The 14,625-nt window shown below is 38.6% G+C and overlaps 1 protein-coding gene across 5 annotated transcripts in view; it reads right to left on the bottom strand.

The window, feature by feature from the left end:
• Positions 1–14,625, bottom strand: part of ADK (adenosine kinase) — a 523,666-nt gene that overhangs the window by 508,132 nt on the left and 909 nt on the right. The gene's annotated exons all lie outside the window — the stretch shown is intronic.

Here is a 14,625-nt window from a genome sequence, read left to right as displayed (position 1 = left end):
ATTAAAGCCACAATGCAAATGGAAACTCAGATATTCTTACATTGAAAGATAACTATATTGCTTTCTCTATGACACATTTTTTTAAGAGATCATATGAAGCCACAAGTACAAACAAAAACACCAGAAATAAAACATATCAGGGCAATAATTTTAAATCTGCATTGGAAAATACTCAAAATTTATCTTCTGGGGCCAGCCCGGTGGCGCGCAGTGGTAAAGTGCGCACATTCCACTTTGGCAGCCCGGGGTTCGCAGGTTCAGATCCCAGGTGTGGACATGGCACCGCTTGGCATGCCATGCTGTGGTAGGCGTCCCACATATAAAGCAGAGGAAGATGGGCACAGACGTTAGCTCAGGGCCAGCCTTCCTCGGCAAAAAGAGGAGGATTGGCAGTAGTTAGCTCAGGGATAATCTTCCTCAAAAAAAAAAAATTATCTTCTTCAAGCAGTATGTGGAACCAGTTTGTGAGACCACTTCAGTGAAATAAGCCTTTCAAATCTTCAAGTCCAAAAGTTGAAGAGAAGTCTTTACCTTAGTTAATTACTATTAGAGAACAAGAAAAGCCTAATAACTCAGTAACATAACCAATACCAGTATTAGGGTAGAGCTAGCCAAAAGAGATCTTTGAAATAAGCATCTACTTAGTAATGTAGAAGTGTCAAATGGGGATTGTAGGAAAAATCTAGCAACTGACTGTGATGAAAAATTGTTGTTCCTGCACAAGAGCAAACTTTTAAAGGGTGACTATTTAAATTTTTAATAAAGATCCACAATCCTTTTGTTGAATCCTTAGGGCAAGATATGTTTTGGGGCTAGAATTTCATGAGATTCAGAAGTTTATGAACTTTAGAAAGGCAACACACTGTAGGTACGATATATTTTGTAAACCTCCCAGTAGGTTTTCATGCACCATGCCATTAACAGAGTAATATTTCTACAGCAAAACATATACATTTGTATCAGACACACTCTACAGAGAGCTTCATCAGTTCAAGTTTTGCTGCCAAATTAATTCATCTCAAGCTTTTTTAAAAAACTTCCAGTTTTCAGCTTTGGGGGATTTCAGAAATATAGATGAAAAGATTACAACCTATAATAAAATCATAGTACTTATTTTACAAAGTTTCAGGTTTACCTAGTATCCCACAGGTCCATTTGTAATGGTGTTATTTAGCCACTCAGCACTCAGCCAAATTACTTATTCAGTGTACATCAAGTTTCCCCAACTTAAAATTAAGAGTCCTAATATACATGTTCAGTGTGGAAACTTTGGAAAATACAAAAAAAGAAGAAACCAAAATAACCCACAGTCCGTCCACCTAGAGATAACTACTATTAAATTTTTGGTGTCTAAATTTTCAGATTCTTTCTATATATATTAATATAGTAATTAGGATCAAAATTTCTATAGTTTTAGTGTGAATCTTTGTTTTTATCTTACTATGTACCTGGAATATCCTTTCAACCTAAGGACTTTAGTCTTTCTTAAATTCTGCAAAGTTCTCAATCATCATCTCTTCCAATAGGGCCCCTCCACCATTAACACTATTTGCTCTTTTTGGAACTCCCAGCTAGATGTGAGTTGGTGCCTCTCAATTTATATTCATATTTCTTAATTTCTCTTTATTTCTCTGTGATATATCTGGATGAATTACTTAGTATTATCTTCCAATATTTCTTAATTTCTCTTTATTTCTCTGTGATATATCTGGATGAATTACTTAGTATTATCTTCCAATGCACTGTTTCCCTTCAAATATGTTCGGTCTAGAGTTTAACCAACCTATTTTTTGTTTTAAATTCACTAACTCCATTTTTTCTTTTACACAACCATTTACTTCATATCCACCTATTCTTTTTTTTCCTTCATGTTTCTTTTCTTTCTTTTTGAGGAAGATTAGCCCTGAGCTAACATCTGCCACCAATCCTCCTCTTCTTTGCTGAGGAAGACTGGCCCTGAGCTAACATCTGTGTCCATCTTCCTCTACTTTATATGTGGGATGCCTACCACAGCATGGCTTGACAACCAATGCATAGGTCATCACCCAGAATCCGAACTGGTGAACCCTGGGCCGCCAAAGCAGAACGTGCGAACTTAACCACTGTGCCACCAGGCTGGCCCCATATCTACCTATTCTTGATGCATAACATGTTGTTTCTTAATGGCTATCACTACTTTTATCTTTTTAAGGACCTTTAAAATACTTTGTCATTTTGCAATTGCTCTTATAATTTCATTAGTTTTTGAGTGAATTTATCTCCTGATTGTTGTATTTATTTTCTAAGTAACACTCTTCCTCATATGTTTGCAGGCTCACTTTCCTTTCATTTTTCTAGTGGTTTTCAGGTAGGCCAACCCATCTTCAGAGCCCATGACCTCCAAGCTTGGCGCTCTTATACTAGATGATAGTGGGGAAATTACAGTTCCTAACCTGAGCCACCTGGCAGCTCAGCGACTTCTGTGTCACCACTTCAGGTTCACAGCTTTTTAAAGCAGCACCCAGGAGAAGAAGTTTTCAGCCTTCTTTTCATCCAGCCCCAGCCCAGCTCAGAGTTTCATGCAGGGTATCGGACTTCAGTTCTCCTGCACAGAGTTATTTCCATAAGTTCCTGAACCCAGAGTCTGACTGCATGTGTCTTTTCCATTTTAGTCACTGGAGATGTTTATCTTGATCTGGAGTATACCTACACCTTTTCAATTTTTTAAAATTTATTTGTTTACTGTTTTTAAAAATTAGTTTATAGAGGTCATAATGGTTATAACATTCTGTAACTTCAGGTGCACATTACTATTTAAGTTCTGTATATAATACATTGTGCTCATCACCAAAAGTCTAATTTTTATCCATCACTATATATATGTGCCCTTTCACCCGTGTCACACACCTCCCAGTCCCCTTCCCTTCTGGTAACCACTAAGCTCTTGTCTTTGTCCATGTGTTGTTTAGCTCCCACATATGAATGAAATCATGTGGTGTTTGTCTTCATCTGTCTGGTTTATTTCACTTAACATACTGCCCTCAAGGTCTATCCATGTTGTTGCAAATGGGACAATTTTGTCCTTTTGTAATGCCAAAGTATTCCATTGTATATATATACTTCTTCTATATCCATTCATCACTTGTCGGGCACTTGGGTTCTTCCATGTCTTGGCTATTGTGAATAATGCTGCAATGAACATAGGGGTACATGAATCTCGTTGAAATGTTGATTTCAAGTTCTTTGGATAAATACCCAGTAGTGGGATAGTTGGATTACATGGTATTTCTATTTTTAATTTTTTGAGAAATCTCCATACTGTTTTCCATAGTGGCTGCACCAGTTTGCATTCCCACCAGCAGTGTATTAAGTGTTCCCTTTTCTCCACATCCTTCCCAACATTTGTTATTTTTTGTCTTGGTAATTATAGACATTCTGACAGATGTAAGGTGATCTCTCATTGTAGTTTTGATGTGCATTTCCCTAATACTTAGTGATGTTGAACATCTTTTCGTGTGCCTGTTGGCCATCTGTGTATGTTCGTTGGAAAAAATATGTGTTCATATCCTCTGCCCAGTTTTTGATCAGGTTGTTTGTTTTTCTGTTGTTGATTTGTATGAGTTCTTTATATATTTTAGAAATTAACCCCTTTGTTGGATATATGACTTGCAAATATTTTCTCCCAGTTGGTAGCTTGTCTTTTTGTTTTCTTTACAGTTTCGATGGCCTTTCAGAAGCTCATTAGTCTGATGTAGTCCCATTTGTTTATTTTTTCTTTTGTTTCCCATGCCTGAGGACACATGTATTCAAAAAGATGCTGCTAAGACTGATGTCAGAGTCTACTGCCTATATTTTCTTCTAGTAGTTTTATGGTTTCAGGCCTTACATTCAAGTCTTTAATCCATGGTGAGTTTTTTGTTTATGGTGTAACATAATGATCTACTTTCATACTTTTGCATGTGGCTGTACAGTATTCCCAACACCATTTATTGAAGAGACTTTCCTTTCTGCAATGTATGTTCTCAGCTCCTTTGTCAAACATTAGCTGTCCACAGATGTGTGGTTTTATTTCTGGACTTTCAATTATGTTCCATTGATCTGTGTGTCTGTTTTTGCGCCAATACCATGCTGTTTTGATTGCCATAGCTTTGTAGTATATTTTGATGGCAGGGATTGTGATGCCTCCAAATTTGTTTTTTTCTCAGGATTGCTTTTGCTATTCACGGTCTTTTGTTGTTCGATAGAAGTTTTAGGATTCTTTGTTCTATTTCTGTGAAGAATGTCACTGGGATTCTGATTGGGATTGCACTGAATCTGTAGACTGCTGTAGGTAACATGAACTTTTTAACTATGTTTATTCTTCCAGTCAATGAGCATGGAATATCTTTAAATTTCTTATGTCATCATCAATTTCTTTCAATAATCTTTTAAAGTTTTCAGTGTATAAATCTTTCACCTCCTTGGTTAAATTTATTCCTACATATTTTATTCTTTTTCTTGTGATTGTAAATGAGATTGTACTCTTGAATTCTCTTTCTGCTAGTCTATTATTAGTGTATAGAAATGCAACTGATTTTTGTAAGTTGATTTTGTATGCTGCAACTTTGCTATAGTTGTTGATTATTTCTAATAGTTGTCTGATTGGTTCTTTAGCATTTTCTATGTATAGAATCATAACATCTACAAAGAGCAAGAGTTTCACTTCTTCCTTTGCACTTTGCATACCTTTTTCCTTTTTTCTTGCCTAATTGCTCTGGCCAAAACCTCCAATGCTATGTTGAATAGGAGTGGTTAGAGTGGGCACCCTTGTCTTGTTCCAGTACTCAGACGGATGGCTTTCAGTTTTTCACCGTTAAGTATGATGTTGGCTGTGGGTTTGTCATATATGGCCTTTATTATGTTGAAGTCCTTTCCTCTATAACATTTTATTGAGAGTTTTTATTATAAATCGATGTTGGATCTTGTCAAATGCTTTCTCTGCATCTACTGAGATGATTATGAGATTTTTACTCTTGTATTTTGTTAATGTGATGTATCATATTGCTTGATTTGCAGATGCTGAACCATCCCTCTGTCCCTGGTATCAATCTCACTTGATCATAGTGTATGATCCTTTTAATGTATTGCTGTATTCGGTTTGCAAATATTTTGTTGAGGATTTCTGCATCTATGACCATCAGCGATATTGGTCTGTAACTTTTCTTGTGTTTTCCCTGTCTGGTTTTGGTATCAGGATGATGCTGGCCTCATGAATGAGTTGGGAAGCATCTGTCTTCTTCAATAGTTTTGGAATAGTTTGAGGAGGATAGGTGTTAAATTTTCTTTGAATTTTTGGGAGAACTCTCCGGAGAAGCCATCTGGTCCTGGAATTTTGTTTTTTGGGAGGTTTTGATTACTATTTCAATGTCTTTACTTATGATTGGGCTATTAAGATTCTCTACTTCTTCTTGATTCAGTTTCAGGAGGATGTATGAGTCTAAAAATTTATCCATTTCTTCCAGGCTATCCAATTTGTTGGCATAAAGTTTTTCATGTAGGGGCTGGCCCAGTGGTGCAGTGGTTAAGTTCACACATTCTGCTTTGGCAGCCTGGGGTCAGCTGGTTCAGATCCTGGGTGCGGAGATGGCACCACTCAGCAAGCCATGCTGTGGCAGGCATCCCACATATAAAGTAGAGGAAGATGGGATGTTAGTTCAGGGCCAGTCTTCCTCAGCAAAAGGAGGAGAATTGGAAGCAGATGTTAGCTCAGGGCTGATCTTGCTATAAAAAAAAATTTTTTTTCATGTAATCCTTTGTATTTCTGTGGTATCCGTTGTAGTTTCTCCTACTTCATTTCTAATTTTATTTAGTTGAGCGTTCTCTTCTTCTTAGTGAATCTGGCTAAGGGTTTGTCCACTTTGTTTTTCTTCTCAAAGAACCAGTTCTTAGTTTCATTGATCCTTTCTACTGGTTTTTATTGTTTTTTCATTTTTGTTATTTCATTTGTTTCTCCTGTAATTTTTATTATTTCCCTCCTTCTGTTGACTTTGGGCTTTGTTTGTTCTTCTTTTGCTAGTTCTGTCAGATGTAGTTTAAGATTACTTATTTGACATTTTTCTTGTTGAGGTGGGCCTGTATTCCTATGCATTACCCTCTTAGGACTGCTTTTGCTGCATTGCACAAGATTTGCTATGATGTATTTTCATTTTCATGTGTCTCCAGGTATTTTTTTATTTCTTCATTGATCCAATGGCTGTTTAGTAGTATATTATTTAGTCTCCACATATTTTTAACTTTCCTAGGTTTTTTCTTGTAATTGATTTCTAGTTTCGTAGCATTATGGTTGGAAAATATGCTTGATATATCATTTCAATCTTCCTCTTTTTTTTTTGTGCTTGGAAAGAGTCACTCTGAGTTAACATCTGTTGCCAATCTTCCTGTCTCTTTTTTTCTTTTCGCTCCAAAGCCCCAGTGCATAGTTGTGTATTTTAGTTGTAACTCCTTCTGGTTCTTCTGTTAGCTGCCACCACAGCATGGCTATTGACAGACAAGTGTTGTGGTTCCGTGCCCAGGAACCGAACCGGGGCTCCCAAAGTGGAACATGCCAAACTTTAACTGCTGGGCCATCAGGGCTGGCTCTCAATCTTCAAAAATTTATTGAGGCTTGCCTTGTTTCCCAACAAATGGCCTACCTTTGAGAATGTTCCATGTGCAGTTGAGAAGAATGTGTCTTCTGCTGTTTTCAGAATGTTCTCTATATATCTATTAAGTCTACCTGGTCTAGATTTTCATTTAATTCCATTATTTCCTTGTTGACTTTCTGTCTGGATGATCTATCCATCGATGTGAGTGGGGTGTCCCCTACTATTATTGTGTTGCTGTTAATTTCTCCCTTTAGGTCTCTTCATAGTTGCTTTATATACTTTGGTGCTCCTGTGTTAGGTGCATATATATTCATAAGCACTATATCCTCTTGGTGGAATGTCCCTTTTATTATATACTGCCCCTCTTTGTCTCTCACTGCCTTTTTTATCTTGAAGTCTGCTTTGTCTGATATAAGTATGGCAACACCTGCTTTCTTTTACTTGCCATTTGCTTGGAGTATTGTATTCCACCCGTTCAGTCTGAGCCTGTGTGTGTCTTTAGAGCTGAGATGTGTTTCCCGGAGGCAGCACTTTCTTGGATCTTGTTTTTTAATCCCCCCAGCCACTCTGTCTCTTTTGATTGGAGAAGTCAATCCATTTACATTTAGAGTGATTACTGATATAGAGGAGCTTAATAATGCCATTTTGTCTCTTGTTTTCGTTGTTCTATATTTCCCTTGTTTCTCTTCCTTTGTATTTCTGACTACCATTTCAGTTGGGTGGTTTTCTCTGATGGTTTGCTCTTTATGTATGATTCGTGGCTCTCCTCTGACTTTTCTGTTTAGTAGTTACCATGAGGTTTGTATAAAAGATCTCAGATGAGATAGTGCATTTTCTGATAGCCTCGTATCTCTATTAGCCTAAGCAGGTTCCATCCCTTTCCTCTTCTTCTCCTGAGTTATTGTTGTCACCAATTGTTCTTTTCTGTGTTGTGAGTTTGTTGCTGAAGTGTTCATAGTTATTTTTGATGCTTTTCTTCCCTTTGTCTTTTGTTATAATTGTTTACTAACCTATTCTGACATAGAGCTGCAATTTTCTGTTTCTATCTGTCCATATATCTCCTTGCTCAAGGTTTTATAAACCTTTGCTTTTTAGTTTAAGATAGGAGGGCTCTTTTCCATGTTTCTTGTAAGGTAGGCCTAGTGGCAATGAACTCCCTCAGCTTTAGTTTACCTGGGAAAGCTTTTATTTCTCTATCATATGTGAAGGATAGTTTCACCGGATAAAGTTTTCTTGGCTGAAAAGTTTTTGTCTTTCAGTATTTTGAATATGTCATTCCAATCTCTCCTACCCTGTAAGGTTTCTCCTGAGAAATCCACTGAAAACCTGATAGGGGTCCTTTGTAGGATATTGTCTTCTGCTTAGCTGCCCTTAATATTTTTCTTTTGTCATTGACTTTTGCTAGTTTTACTATTATATGCCTTGGAGAAGGTCTCTTTACACTTACATAATTAGGAGTTCTACTAGCTTCATATACTTTTAAGTCCTGTTCCTTCCTCAGGTTTGGGAAGTTGTCACTGTTATTTCTTTGAACAAACTCTCTGCTTTCTCCTGTTCTTCTCTCTCTGGAATAGTTATAATCCTTATGTTGCTTTTCCTAATGGAGTTGGATATCTCTCTAAGAATTTCTTCATTTTTTTTTTTTAAGTCTTACTTCTCTCTCCTCCTCCACCTGAAGCATTCCTATGTCTGTCCTTTAAATTACTAATTCTGTCCTCCATAATGTCACATCTGTCTTTTAACGTTTCTACATTGTTTTTTACCTTATTCATTGCGTTCTTCATCTCCAAAATTTGTTTGGTTTTTTTTTTTTTAGAGTTTCAATCTCTGGTGAAGAATTCCTTCTGCTCATTCATTTCATTCTTGAGTTCACTGAACTGTCTTTTTGAGTTTTCTTGTAACTTGTTGAGTTTGACAATTATTTTAAATTCTCTGTCATTCAGATTGCAAATTTCTGTGACTTCAAGACTGTTTTCCGGAGACTTGTCATTTTCCTTTTGTTCTGGAGTGTTAACGTAGTTCTTCATGGTGTTTGATGCAGTGCTCCTCTGCCAGTGCATAGTGGTAGTATCAGGTCACAGATTCCACCTGCCACCTCTGGGGGAGGTGGGTGGGCAGGAGCTGTGTTTTCTGAACCCATGTGTCTGCTGGAAGTTGTGCTGATAGGGCTCATCTGCATTTGCCTGTTGGCTGCAGCCACTTGGTGGTTCACACACACATGTGCAGGTGCTCTGGTGCAGGTCCACTGCCTTGGCTGGGGACTGACCGAGCTGGTGTGCTAGGCAGGAGGGGGGCCCTTTCTTTCGTGTGCACATGTTGCCCCCATTTTGCTTCCATGGGTGGTTCATCTGGGCTGCTGTGCTTGGTGGGGACACCCACACAGTGGCTAAGCCACACCAGCCAGTGTGAAGCATTCCCATGGGCTGGGCTGCACTACGAAAGTGAAAGCATTCATGTGGAGGCCTGCCTGCTTCCCCACCTCCTCTTACAGTTGCACACCAGCTGCTGCATGAGGACACACAACCTAGATCACTGCTGCTGGGGACGGGGTGGGGATCCACTCATCTCCTTCCACTGCTTTCTGGGGATCCAGTATCAGCACCTTCAGATGTATGGCTGCATGGATCTCTCAGACATCCTTGTGCTTTGTAGGGAATCCTCTGTTGGTTAATGAATGTCCGTTTGATTGTAACTTTTGGGGGTGGGGGGCAGGACTAGACTAAGGGAATAGCTCACTCCACCATGACACTGACATCATTCTTTCCATTTCTTTTAATTTGTAAGTGCTACATTTGGAGCAGAGAAGGAAGACAAAAGCAGAATAAGCAGTACAATAATAATAACAGCTAACATTTATTGACACTTACTATGTGCCAATTTTACGTTTTTCTCATGAAATATCTTAACAATCTTTTGAGGTAGGTACTATTATTATACTCATTTCATAGGTGAGAGAACAGACACACAGAACCAACAAGCAATCTTCAACATTGCCAGCAAATAAAGACAAAGAGTCAAATTAGATGTCTGATTCTAGAGGCCATGCTCTTAACCACTACTCTACTGACTTCCATCCTGAACAGAATGCTGTTTATAATTTTGATTCTCTCTCTTCTTTTTTCCAGTTAACTGTGAACATTTTGCACACAGGCAGGATTTTAATTGATGGAAGGGAAGTGGAGCCCTATTATAGGTAGAAAGCAGCATATAAGCCGCATGTTTTATTTAGTGTTATTCAATCTAGGCCTACACCTAAAATCAGAAACTAGTTTTCATTGCCTATCTTTTTTCCTAAAGCCCTTCTCACTTTCCCTGGGCTCCAAACACTTCATGCTTGCCCCTAGATATCCATGACTTTCGATGCAGGTTTTCCTCTGGCTCTGTCTCTCCACCACCCTCACTCTGCTCTACTATATGATACCCAGGAAAGGACCTGATTAAGGCATTCATAAACAGTACCTCAGAAGACTTTTGCCTTCCATCTTCCTTCATAGTCCAAAACCTTAATCTTAAACTATTAAATTTGTGAATATAAGCAAACAGCATGCAATATCATCCAAAAAGAGCTAAACTCAACTCTAGGCTGCATTATCAAAAATATAAAGTCTAGAAAAGTGAAGATTATCAGTCCCAGTCTATGCTGTGCTGATAATTCATTCAACAAATATGAATTGGACAGGTCCTAAAGACCAGGCACTGTGCAACACTACGGACACACAATCAACCTTTCTCTTTTCCAGTCTGCATATATTTTCCTTATTTAATCCTCAAAACCACCCCTCCGAGAACAGCGTGCTCAGTTTATAAAAATAATCTTCCAGAGAATTTTATGAAAGAGAAAAAAATGTTTTCTTTTTTTTCTTGAGGAAGATTAGCCCTGCTCTTAGTCTTCCATTCCTCTTTTTGCTGAGGAAGACTGGCCCTGAGCTAACATCCGTGCCCATCTTCCTCTACTTTCTATGTGGGACGCCTACCACAACATGGCTTGCCAAGCAGTGCCATGTCTGCACCTGGGATCCGAACTGGCGAACCCCGGGCCGCTGAAGCAGAACATGCACACTTAACCACTGTGCCACCCGGCCAGCCCAAAACTGTGTTTTAGAAGGAGGTTACTAAAGCTGTTGCTTGGCCACCTAAGATACTTAGACTTTTCTTCCCAGGGTTACTATTCAATTTTATTTTATTTTATTCTTTTTTAAAGATTCTATTTTTTTCCTTTTTCTCCCCAAAGCCCCGTGGTACATAGTTGTATATTCTTCATTGTGGGTCCTTCTAGTTGTGGCATGTGGGACGCTGCCTCAGCGTGGTTTGATGAGCAGTGCCATGTCCGCGCCCAGGATTCGAACCGCTGAAACATTGGGCCGCCTGCAGCAGAGCACGCAAACTCAACCACTCGGCCACGGGGCCAGCCCCTACTATCCAATTTTAAAACACAGGGTCCTTAGTGAGGTAGGAAAGGGGGGTGGGGGGAATCCAAGTGAAATGGTTAGGAAGCAACAATTTGAGAAAAACTGAATATTTGCTGATTGGAGAATTGCAGTTTGTTTTCTTTTTAATATTAAAAGTTGTGACTCAGAACAATCTTTAATTGTTAATGTCAGAGAAAGTTACAATGTGGACTCTTAGGATTCAACCCTTCCCGACATCAACTTCAGGGCTCACAAATACTTGCTATGATGATTAAGTAGAGCTATGCCTGAAGGAGATTAGGCAGAACTTGAGACTGGAGACAGAGAGACTAGTTAGGGAGCCAATCAAAGGCTAAGCAAGATAAAATCTAAACTTGAGCTGTCACAGCAGGAATGGAAAACAAAAGGAATTTATAAGACATTGGTGAAGGAGAAAAGACCAACTTTGATAACTACATGTGGATGGAAAATGAGTCAAGTATCTAAGTTCCAAACTTTGGAGAAAGAGAAGTTAGTGGATGCAGAAACCATAGAAGGACATAGACGGACAACAGGTGTATTTAGTTTGCTACATATGACTTTGAAGTGTCAGCAAGACACTCAGAAAGAGATATTGAGGAGACAGTTAAAATTAGGGTCTGAGAGGTGAAGAATATAAAGATAATAGAAGCAGATAGAAAGATCACACATATGAAACCCTCCAGTACAAAGCCTGGACTCCCTACACCTTCTGCTTCGTCAGACCAAACCATCTGTAGTTCCCTAACAGAGGCAGCTCTCTTTCATCTCCACCTCCAAACAAACACTCCTATAATGCCAGATACCCTACTTTATCTATCCCTGGTTAACTCCCTGTCATCTTTCAGAATGCTCAGGTATCGTTTTCCCAAACTCCACTCATTTCCCACCAAGAGGATGGTACCTGAGTCTTACTTCTCCCTATAAATGTACCTAATTTTTAGCACCATGCCTAAATTAGCAGGCACTTAAAAGACTGACTGAAAGAACAGACTTGGCATGTGCTCAACAAGCCTTGGAAGGAACTGTATCCTCTTGGATGTGACAACTAAAGAAATTAACTTGGATGAGATTTTCAAAGGAGAGAAAAGAAAACTAAGTGGTCCCAAATATAGGTAATCATCGTGGAACATCTTCATCTAGGGAGCGGTTCTCATAAATGCTTCTTGATTTCTTTCACCCCTAAATACCTCATCTGTAACACAAGGATCATTATTCTTACCTCACAGATTACTGGGAAAATTAAATGAGATAGCATATATAAAGCACCCACTATAAAGTCTAGCACTCAACTAATGTTCCCTTCTGTTCTCCAACCCAATGTGAAAACATGTTAGGGCCTGCCTATTTCTTTGCAGCTTTAGTAACTGCTATCCGCTGAAAAACAATCCAACCTAGAAAATAATGGATACTTGAGAAACAGAGGCTAGACTTGTCAGATGTTCTCCCTAGAGCAGTTTTTTTCAATCTCAACACTATTGTCAATTTTGGCTGGATAATTCTTTGTTGTAGGGGGCTTCCTGTGCATTGTAGGATATTTAACAGCATCCTTGAACTTTACCCACTAGGTGCCAGTAGCACTCCCCACCAAAAATGTCTCCAGACTGCCAAACACCCCCTGGGAGGAAAAATTTCACCCTCATTGACAACTACTACCTCAGAGCTAACTGAAATTCTCACAAAGCCCTAAATCCATTGTCTGACATCTACAAATAAATTTGATAAAAGTATTTGTTCCCCACTGACTGATTCTACACAGTAATTATGGTTAGACTTCATAAGCCTTTCTCCTTAAAAGTTAACCAAAACTGGTAGCTAGCCCCTTAACTGTCAAGCAAGTCATCATAGATAATGCATGCAGTCTAATCACTCAGTACATTACCACACTGCAACCCTTAAAGCCAAACTAACATAATGAAAGTAGGAAGAGCCAATCCCAAAAGGTCTTCACACAAAATTTAAAAGAGTTGTCCCAGTACTCAAGTGTCTCATCTTTTCACTTCATGTCTACAGATCGCAGTAAGTAGAAAGTGTATAAAATGGGTTGTAGTTGCCTAAGGACTTTCATAAATTTTAAGTTACACTAATGACATATAAAATGCTTTATATGTATTTAAGATTATTGGGGCCGGCTCCATGGCTGAGTGGTTAAGCTCACGCGCTCCACTGCGGTGGCCCAGGGTTTGAATCCTGGGCGGACATGGCACCACTCATCAGGCCATGTTGAGGCAGCGTCCCACATCCCACAACTAGAATGAGGTGCAACTTAGATATACAATTGTGTGTCGGGGGGGGGAGGGGGATTGGGGAGATAAAGCAGAGGGAAAAAAAAAAAGATTGGCAACAGTTGTTAGCCCAGGTGCCAATCTTAAAAAAAAAAAAAAAGATTATTATGTATCATATGCCCATATATTGCAACAACATAAAAAGTTAGGTACACTAACAAAAAAAAGAAGCAAAAGTAGAGAAACAAAAACTGAGTTAATAGTTCACTAGGGTTTTTGGATAAATTGCTTCCAGTCAATAAATATAGCATAGTAATTAAGAGCAGACTTGGAATCAGACTACTTGGATTAAAATCCCAACCCTATCACTTACTAGATAGGTGACCCTGATCAAGTTACTTAACCTCTCTATATCTGTTTCCTCCTTGGTAAAACCGAGATTATAGTATCTACCTTGCAAGGTTGTTGTGGGAGAGAATGAGTTAAAATAGATAAAGTGTTGAAACAATGCCTAGCAGATACTTACTTAAGTATTAAACAGTATTATTTCTCATTATTTTTAAGGATTCATAGGAGGAGAAAAGTGTATCTTGGGTTGTTGCATAAAAGTAGGAATAATAGAGTCAAACAACAATGAACTTGCACCCATATGCTCTGGATTATTTCAGTTTCTTATCTAATTGTGTCATTTGGGCTTCAATTTCCTCATCTGTAAAACAGGAAAGCACTTTGAAAACGGATTAGCATAAGGGAAAATCTAAGGCTGTATGTTTAGTAGGGAAAACGTGCATCTGTCTTCCAATTCAGTAGAGGAACTTTATGAAGGAGGTGCCTTTTACAGAAATACTCTAATAATGGGCCCAGAACGGAGAGCACATGCCTTGAAACCAGGTGGGTCTGATTCAAAAGCCCTTGCTTTACTCCACAGTTTGAAAGCTTAAAATAAAAACAGAACATCTTGAGTTGTAAAAAAAAAAAAAAAAAAAAAAAGTTTATTTTCTTCATATAAAGTACGTACGTAGTACAAATACATTAAAGGCACTGGTCACCATCAATTCAAAACAGCATGAACATACCACCAGGCCCCTAAGTGACCTTTTCTTTTCAATTATGAATGATTCGTTCTTTTGGAGAACAAGAAGGGCGATGCTGGAAGAAATGAGATTTCTCTTCTATAATCAGGAATGTCCTAACAGTTTTAAATCAGTTTGATATGTCTATTTTTAGAAAGGAAAACCACTGCCTCCCAAGGAACATTTCAAAATCATCAAGGACTGCGCACGCTGCACATTACACTTATTAGGAAGGAATATTTTAGCAAACAACTTTTTATAAGTAAAAGTTGCCACATAAATCACGTGAGGCAGGTGG

Source organism: Equus caballus, chromosome 1 (genome assembly GCF_041296265.1).
Source record: "Equus caballus isolate H_3958 breed thoroughbred chromosome 1, TB-T2T, whole genome shotgun sequence".
NCBI lineage: Eukaryota > Metazoa > Chordata > Mammalia > Perissodactyla > Equidae > Equus > Equus caballus.
This window is presented reverse-complemented; position numbering and strand designations above follow the sequence as displayed.